Here is a 9,606-nt window from a genome sequence, read left to right as displayed (position 1 = left end):
AATATACTGCACCATTTGTCAATACAACACTTTACTGATTCTTTGGCTTACCTACACAACAGTCAATTGCTCTACGTGGAAAGGACAGAGGATTGATTCCTGAATCTTCTGGTAAATAGATATGAAATATTAATTTTTCCCTGACATTCATGTTCGTCCTTCATAGCACTAATAACATTCTTTTTGTTCCTTAATGCACTTTTGCTATTTTATTATGTCTAATTTGTGGTGACGCCAACATCATAGTAAGGCCCACATAGGGTCTGTGCCCTTTATACACAATTCTGTTAGCTCCATGATCCATAGCACTACACTACACTCTTTTGTTTACCAGGTAATAATCCCCATCACATTCACCCCCAAAAGATTGCTATCAATAGAATACTCTGTTCGTTAACCTCCTTTACTTTTAGCATCAGATTTGGATATGTACACAGGGACCAGTAGCTTCAGGTGCAAATCAGAGCAGATTTAGACGCTTTTTTCTTGAGCACATATGCAAGATTAGTATGTTCCCAACATCGCAAATTGTCCATTGTAGCACAAATACTTCTTACATTTGTAGTCATATTCTCCATGTACAAAGTATGTCATTATTTGTTATCTGTTTCTACACGGTTACGTGGCCTTATGTGTACCCTTACATAACTCATATCAGTTCACTTCTTTGATATTTTCTTTGATCTTCAAATATTGCTTAATCCATGCCCCTCCTGCAAGACAACTAAATGTTATGTTTGAATCATAATTGGCTGATACATACCACCTTTATCGCTGCATCTAATTCTGTTGTATGTATATTGTCAGCCCGCGCGCAGCCCGGGGTTACCCGCTAGTATATGAGATTTCCTAATCCTAGCATATAGCATTGGAAAGGATGAAGTAGCTGATTCAAACGTTTTGTCCTACACAACGCCTTGAGATTAAGGAGAATGTGACAGACAATTGGTGAGTTAACTGTGAACGTGATACTGACAAATTTATTCATGAAACTACACAGACGCCATTGTTTTCAATACATATTTTATGTTGATAACAAATGTTCAGCACTGAATATGCCTAAAAATCAACTAATCTGCAGGACAAAGCAATAGAGTAATAATATATAGGATGCCGCTAGCTTAGTAGCTTTATACTAACTTATTTATAACTAGGTTTCACATATGCCTAGTTTCTTACACACAACAATGATTTCACTAGCAGTGACACTTAAACAACAACATGAAAGCACACATTAAAAAATACCTCATCTGACATATACCTTGACAGTAACAACTCTAGACGTTCACAGCTCAAGTTTACACTGAGCTTCTTATATCTCCGATGGTTGTCATGTTCAACGGACGTCCAATAGCTGTTTAGCCCTTGCCACAAGTGAGGATAAAGGTTCACCTTCCTCCATTAGCCCTACATCACCCATGAAGATGGTGTAGTTCTCAGCCTCTGAGATGGTCTCCTCCACCATCGATAGTACCTCTATCATGCGGAGATTACGGAAACAATTAACATTACTAGAGTCATACTCCATCAACTTTAGAGCTTGTTCAAGTATCACTCTCCTGATCCTAGGGCAATCAGCATTAGGCTCCATGTTCGCATTCAATGCGTCGACAAGGCGCTTCACAAATGTTACCTTAATCTGACCATACTCAAAATCTCGGGCGAACTCCTCTGGGATGGCTTCATATATATGTGAACTAAGGGCAATGAAGATTTCTAATTCTTCACCTTCTGCACGGAGTATTCTTTCTAGCACCTATCATGAAAAGAGGAACATGAAACATAATCTGAAATATTGCAGTTACACTACACCTAATTAGTCAAGTGTTAAATATATTACCCTACAGTGAAATATTATGATATCTGAGGTAAGTCTCTTATTGCAAATTATAATTCCTTTTAGTTTTGTCACAAGTCAAATTTCTCTGCTTTGATCATTAGTCTAGAAAAATGTGTTAACAATTGTACAAATTAAAATAAATGCACTGTTACAATATTTCTTAAAGAGTTCAATGAAACTGAATTGATATCGTAGATGTTGATACATCTTCCATAAACTTGACTGAAGTTAGAAAAAAATGATTTATGCTAAAATTAAAGAGAATATAATTTGGAACGGATTGAGTAGCAGATTGGATTAGTTTCTTTAGAAAATGGAAACATGTTTCAGCCTTTGCATAGTTTGCACATTGCACACATGACACATAGTAGCTTGGATTAGTAGTGCTCACCATCCTTGAGATGTAAGATAGTTGCTTCAAGTCCGTGTCTTTGAGCTCAGGTCGAGCGTGCATGCACACACTCCGCAACAAACTTGCTGCAACACATCTATACCTTTCAACATGGATCATGGTTGTGAGTTCCTCAATGAATGAATAGCCTGTTTGCCTTAGCATAGTCAGGCAGTTGTCGACATTGCCTATTGCCAACATTGCAAATGCTTGTCCTGCGACCTTCCTTAGGGCTTCTCTGGAGTGAGAAACACCTGCACCTGTGCTACTGGAGGGCTCCTCTTGCAATGATCCTTTGGACACGCCCAATCGCCTGTCTCATCCTGGCATTAATAGCAAGGTTTCTAATAATTCCTGCCGCCAACTTCCTCGTATCATAGTTGCTTGTGATGTCTCCCAGGATCTCTGAGAGATTTCTCAAGAGAAAGGGATGCTTCGATATCTTCGGCCTCAGTATTATGCCCATCTCCCCATCGATGCTTGTGAGCCTGTAGAGTAGCTTCAATGATGATTGAACAAGGACCTTCTTTTCAGTGTCAGTATATTTGTTGTCACTTGTGTAAAAGCTTGTGAATCTTGTGATCTTCCAGATGAGGTCGGTCGCTTTGTTGATCTTTGCACAATTGCTTTGATCATAAGTAGCTAGGCTTTGAATAATTGATATACCAATTACTGGAAGAAGATCTTGCTCTGTCAGTGGTCCTTCCTGGGGAACTGAACAGAATTCAGAAACTTGTTGCCATCGTCTGGCTATCCAGGAGTTGTGTTCGTAACTACCAATTTGTTGTGTTGAGCCCTCTTGCGTTTTGAGAAGATTACCACTGTTCGGAATTTCATCTCCCTTTTCCATTTGATTACTAGTGGTACTAGAAATACCATATCATCATTATTTTGCTCTTGTTTGTCATCTGCGTCCAGAAGCGGGTTCCCTCTCTTCCGCTGGCTACCATAATCCAATAGTAGAGACACATTCTGAACTATCCCAGGGCAGTTGACGGCCAGGAGGCTTTTTGGCAAGCTGATCAATGACCTTCGCTGAAAATAGTCTAATGGTTTCATCGTCTGTGTCTCGGCCTGTCCGGTGCAACATTCTCATTACTCTGGTCATCGTCTCTGTCAATGCTTTGAGCTTCACAAGGAGCTGCGTCCTGGTTGGATCCCTCTGTAGAAGGGTGTGTGCAGTCCGGATCCCATGGAGCTGCCTCTTGGTTGAGTCTGAGTTTAGATAATTAATGGCAAAGTTGCAAAGGCTGATATTTGGAGCAAGCACATTACTTTCCATGCATTTCTCCAAGGCATATGAGTAGTACAAATTGACAGAGTCTACTCCCCACTGACCTTTGAATCCCCCACGGTTGATGATAAATCTTCGAGGGATGAATGAGAAGATCTCGACCACGCATGCCACAAGATACAGTGCTCCTTGGCCAAGTACCATCCCATAGAAGATGTTTAAAGACGGTGCGAGGTTTATCGTATCAGGATCGCATGCCTTGGTGTAGCACCATCTTCCTTATTACAATAGTTTTTGTAGTCTTTTAATATGTGTTGAAAACGTATAAGTGGGAGCACCAATCAGAGCACCGCTGTAGGTACCTGAAAGTTGCCAAATGAAACTAAAACTAGGGTTGATGCTTCGACTGCGATCATTATAAGTGCCACGTACCAATCCCAATAATCACTGTAGAAAGAGAATGCCGCCGTCACAATTGCACCAATCATGCACAAGTTTAGAACAACAGACGCCAGAACTCTTGTTTCCTGCCCAGAATAATGTTCACTAGCTTGATGATACATGCAAACCTCATCCTGCTAATTGTCACTAGGAGCACCACCACAAGCAGCACCCCGTACACTATACATATGGCCACCTTGTAATGTTTGAAATGGAAATAATCTTGTTGAAATATAAGTGAATTGCCCATCTCTCTCCATCAGCTTAAGCTTAATATGGTATCAGAGTCAGAGGTCTCGAGTTCGAATCCTAATTAGCGCAATTAAATAAAATAATTGTTGCTCGCTCCTATTCCACGTCTGAGGCCTGAGGGAGCCTCCACATGAGGGGGAGTATTGGAATATAAGTAAATTGCTCACCTCTCCCCATCAGCTTAAGCTTTTGGGTTGAACTGGTCGGTGCATGCAACTCAATAAATCTTGATATTGATTCTCATATACTTGTTGTTTTGATAAAGAATATTGCTTTAAAGAGGGCCCCAGTAGTATGATGATTGCAACCACGGGGCTCCATAATGATATCGCACGCCGATATCGCACGCCGCAACTGCAGTGGAAAGCGTGCTAGTAGGCTTGGAGCTCCTGGACACATAAATTGGCCAATGGCAACTAGTATCCCCAAAAGTGAGAGGAACAATTCTAGTGCAAGCAAAGGGATGCACAACACCACACCGTTAAGATATACTATAAGAACCAACCAATTCTAGCCAAGAGATCTAAAAGCACCTCTAGTGCCAAAGAACAATTTATAATCTGTTCTGTTGTTGCGACTGATCATCCTGAAAGTTACGCATGATAGATCTATAGATGTTATAAACCGGCAAAATGAACATAACATGAATGATCCAGAAATCAAATGCGAGGACACACATATGTCTAGATGTGTATCCAACAGCTAACAGTTACTGTATTAGATGCAGATAACCTTAAAAAAAAGGATAACCTTACTGAACAAGGTAATACTTTTACTGCTCATGTTTTCAATACTCATTACCAAACAGAGGTACCAGACTCCAAGATAAGCTACTAAAGCAAACTTTATTTAAAAAAAAGGCAGTTCTCTGTTCTTTTACCCGTCGTGCCCTGGTCCCGCTAGAAGCAGATTCGAGCGACAAAACAGACGAATCCGATGAAGTGGAGATAGAGGGAGCACGCCCAGGAGTATAGTTTTCCAGATGGGCCGGGCACGATGGGCCGGCCCAGGCACGACCCGAGAAAGCACGGCCCAAGCACGGCCCGGCCCGGCAGCCTGCGTGCCCGTGCTTGGCACGGCCCACCCCCGTGCCCGTGCCTGGGCCGCCAATTCGGCCCATGGGCCAACACGGGCACGGCACGGTAAAGTGGCCTGGCCCGCTAACGGCCCGCTATCCAGGGAACTCAGCCATCCAATCCCCCCCCTAATGGATTATGGCCGTTGGATCCAGGGCAACGACGCCGCCGCGTATATAAGCCGGCCGGCCTCCCCCGCTCCTCACCCACAGAAACCCTAACTCATTTCATCCTCTCGGGCTCGCTGGCCAACGCTCTCCCTCCTCCCCTCTCTGGCTCTCGCCCTCTCGTCTCCGACGACGGTGGCGAAGGGCAACGGCCCCTCCCAAGGGCGACGGCGACTCGCCGTCGTCCCCGCGGACCCCACCTCCTCTTCTCGTCCTCCAGCAGCCGCAGCTCTGGAGCTCCGACGATGCAGGTAACATCCCCTTCTGCTCTTCTTCTTCTTTCTCTCACTGTCACTGACTCCCTCCCTCTTCTGCAGATCCGCAGATCCGCTGCTGCTAGGAGCTCCGGCTCCGCCGTCTTCGTCGCCGGCGACGTCTAGGTAAGACACCCTAACCCTAGCTCCGAAGCCTAACCCTAACCCTAGCTCCGATCTGCTCCGTTCTTGATTTCTTTTCTTGAATCTTGAGTTCTTGACTAATGTTCATGTTCTTCCTTTCTTCTGGAGCTTCGACGATGCAGGTAACATCCCCTTCTGCTCTTCTTCTTCTTTCTCTCACTATCACTGACTCACTCCCTCTTCTGCAGATCCACGGATCCGCTGCTGCTAGGAGCTCTGGCTCCGCCGTCTTCGTCGCCGGTGACGTCTAGGTAAGACACCCTAACCCTAGCTCCGAAGCCTAACCCTAACCCTAGCTCCGATCTGCTCCGTTCTTGATTTCTTTTCTTGAATCTTGAGTTCTTGACTGATGTTCATGTTCTTCCTTTCTTCTTCTTTTGGCAGACGTTTGAGGCCAGGGCAAGTGAGGATGCCGTCCCGGCCTCCCTCTGTCTCTGAGGACACGGTGGAGGCTAGTGCCACTGCCATGGCTGATGAGATGGAGAGGGTCCGTGACCTCCCTGGTGATGACGACGACGACGACATGGGCGACGAAGAGGTAGAAGAGCTCTTCGGCCATGGAGCTGTACCTGGTGCAGCTGGCGCAGAGGACCCCATTGACCTTGATGGTGACGAAGGTGGTGGTGGAGAAGAAGACGGTGAGAACGCCGACGACGACTAGGTATCACGCCCCTCTACCTCTGATGTGTGGCAAGATTCCCAAAGGTAAGAAGATCAGGTATGGTGCTGTCTGCATCCATTGCAAAAAACAGTACTCTGGTAGATCTGCAGGTGGCACTGGCCACCTCCGTCGTCACAGGGATAAATGTGCTAAGAGGCGAGAGAAAACTAGGGGGTTGAGTCAGTCTTAGATTTCTTTTAATCTTGATGGTTCTATGCGTAATTGGGATTACTGTCCTATGAGCACAAACTGACATATCCAGTGCTGTCCATCATGGCAAAGGATGTTTTAACTGTTCCTGTCTCTACCATATCTTCAGAATCTACCTTTAGTATGACTGGCAGGATCATCGAGGAGCGGCGGAGGAGGCTGAAGCCAGAGACGGTGGAGTGGCTCACCTGCATCAAGGATTGGGAGTTGGTGGAGGCAAGGCTGCAGCACAATGTGGAGGACAAGGAGCTTGAAGAAGCATTTGAAGACCTTTATCTTGATTAGTGCTCCCGCCGCCAAGGTAAATCATACCCCTAAGTCCCTAACTTCCTCTTCTTCTTTTGCTAACTGATTAGTAATCCTAATGCTAACTCTGTTCTTCTTTTGCAGCTGGCCAGCTGGGAGCTTGAAGCTTGAAGCTTTGAAGCATTAGTCTTCATCTTTATTACTTTAGTCTATACATTTAGATGGAACTTGGGTCTGTAATATGAGAACTTGGACAATGATGTAAGAACATTGAACATTTGAACTTTGGAGCTAGGCTGTACTCTTTTCCTGACTAGGGTTTTTCACAAGGGTGAGTTTTACCTAGCAGGTTTTTAGTGAGGCAGCCATTGCACATGCTCCCATATTCCTATTTTTTAACTCTTGTGTGTTTGCTCCGTTTTTGTTTCTCCAGTGCTTTGGTTAAAATGTATTTAGTGCCTGGGCCGGCACGGGCACTGGCGTGCCACCGTGCCTACTGGCACGGCACGGCACGGTTTACACCTGATAGTGCCGTGCCTGGGCTGCCACTTCGGCACGGTGGCACTATCAGGCACGGCACGGCGGGCCGCCGTGCCGTATAGTGCCGTGCCTCGCCGTGCCGTGCCTGGCCGTGCCCGTGCCCGTGCCGTGCCGGGCGGCCCGTTTGGAAAACTATACCCAGGAGAGAGAGAGCCCCCACCACAAACCCCGCCGCCGACCACCCGGACGCCAGTGTCCACCCCCTGGCCGACGGTCGTGCCCCCTCCGAAGATGCCGTGGACATCTCTCCAAAGCCTGCCGCGCCCCATCTGCCAGAGGAAGCTGAAGACGAGGAGGAGCTGGTGGACTAGGGAGAGAAGCCAAAGACTCTGAAGAAGAAGCCGAGGATGATGTCAGCCGGCCCCCACTGCGCCATCGATGAGGAGGCTGTAGATCGGTAGTCTACGCTGGCCCCGCGGGCTCCGACGCCGAGCCCTGACGTGCCTTTGGGATCCGTGTCCTCTCCACCAACTGCCGGGTCTAGTGATGGAGCACCGATGTCTGCCTCCATCTGCCCATCTGCGCGCCCCCTGCTCCAAGCCCTGGCAAGCCTGCGCCGCCGGGATGTGTAGCACTAGCCAAGCTGAAATCATTGCTAATCCAGCCTGATCGAGTGCCTACATCCCTAGGTCGTCACCGCAGGCCAGTGTGGAAGCAGCTCGATCGGATGCTTCTTCCTGATGAGGATGAGAGGATCCCCGGCTTCCACCGCGCCAAGCTCCGAGCGGCCGCACCCTGATGATCGTGGGAGCTTGGAGAACCATCTCGAGTTAATGAGGCGTAGCCTGATGCTCTTTCACCAGTTTGGCAAAAAGCGAAGAGAAGACACTGGTGGCGGAAGTCTGCTGCTCTGCCTCAGCAGCTGGGCGTGGCCATGGTGGACATGGAGGGAGCCAGAAAGTCCAGGGAGGCCTTCTTAAAATGGCTCGATGGATGCAGCTTCTAGTGCCTCGCCGTCAACCACTGTGTCGCTCAGGGGCTTCGGCCACATCTCCGCTCCTGCCCGTCTCGCCGCCCCCACACCATCTTGGCTGAACTCCGCTCTCGCCTGAACATTCCACCAGAGAACATCCTTAGCCGCATTGTCTTCCCCCGCTCCACTGCCAACCCCATACCATCGCCCACCAACCGAACCACCTCACCCTCGGCACGCCCATTTGGGTGCGGGTCGTGAGGACTTCTTCAAGCGACTCGCCGATCGCTGCTTCAGGTGCCTCGCCTTCGACCACCAAGTTGTAGACTGTGGGGACCTCATGCGCTGCTTCACAAGCATGGGTGTCGGGCACTTCTCCCGCTCCTGTCCTGCTAGCCGGCCACGTGCCATCTCCTCCTAGCTCAGCACCCGTCCACTGCATCGCGACTGCTCCGCCGACATCACCGCCAAGCCTACAATGGACCTACGGCCTGATGGCCATGGCGACCAAGCGATGGAACGCAGCCACAACCAACGTCGCTCGCCTATGAGGCACGCATGGGGGAGGGACTAAATCCCCCATGCTTCAAAGGACTGGAGCGCCGCCGTTCATGCTCCCCAGTCCGCCGGGGAAGGGCTTGGGACGTGGATCTGAGGCAACCCTGCCCTGACCGCGTTGTCCGGGCATGCACGCACTCGCCTTCGGCCTTTCGCTAGGCAGGGGTGGCTGACATGGACCAATGGATCGCGAACGTTCATGGAACCGCTCACCTTCGAGGCCCGTGCGTGGCCGCGTCCAACAGCACTCTCTACTGGTGAGTCGAGATCCTCTAGCTGACCTGTGCAGGACGCTGGTCCAAATAGGAGGCATCCATCGAGAGGAGGATCCCATGATCTAGGAATCCCTCTCCTGGACAGACGGCGCAGCTCATACCCGCTTCTCATCGAAAGGTAGAAAGGAGGCACCCTGCTCCTCGGCGGACGAGCCTGTCCCGGCTATGGAGACTGTGTGCCAAAATCCCCAGGCTCTGGCAGACAGGTCGTCGGATGACGGCGAGGTAGATGGCACCTCCCACCGCGCCACCCATATGGAAGTCAGCACGACGACGGTGCAGGCGTCTACTACACTAAGCACTGACTCTGGCAGGGATGGAGACCCCACGGTGGGTCTGACCTCTACAATGACCCTAACGCAGACCAGGTGGACGACATACATGACTTCTGCAACGCCATCTTC

General features: G+C 48.7%; 1 pseudogene; it reads right to left on the bottom strand.

The window, feature by feature from the left end:
* Positions 1–1,336: 1,336 nt before the first annotated feature.
* On the bottom strand, positions 1,337–4,028 carry LOC136479679 (uncharacterized; annotated as a pseudogene).
* Between the last annotated feature and the right edge of the window lie 5,578 nt (positions 4,029–9,606).

This window comes from Miscanthus floridulus, chromosome 9 (genome assembly GCF_019320115.1).
Source record: "Miscanthus floridulus cultivar M001 chromosome 9, ASM1932011v1, whole genome shotgun sequence".
NCBI classification, from domain to species: domain Eukaryota; kingdom Viridiplantae; phylum Streptophyta; class Magnoliopsida; order Poales; family Poaceae; genus Miscanthus; species Miscanthus floridulus.
This window is presented reverse-complemented; position numbering and strand designations above follow the sequence as displayed.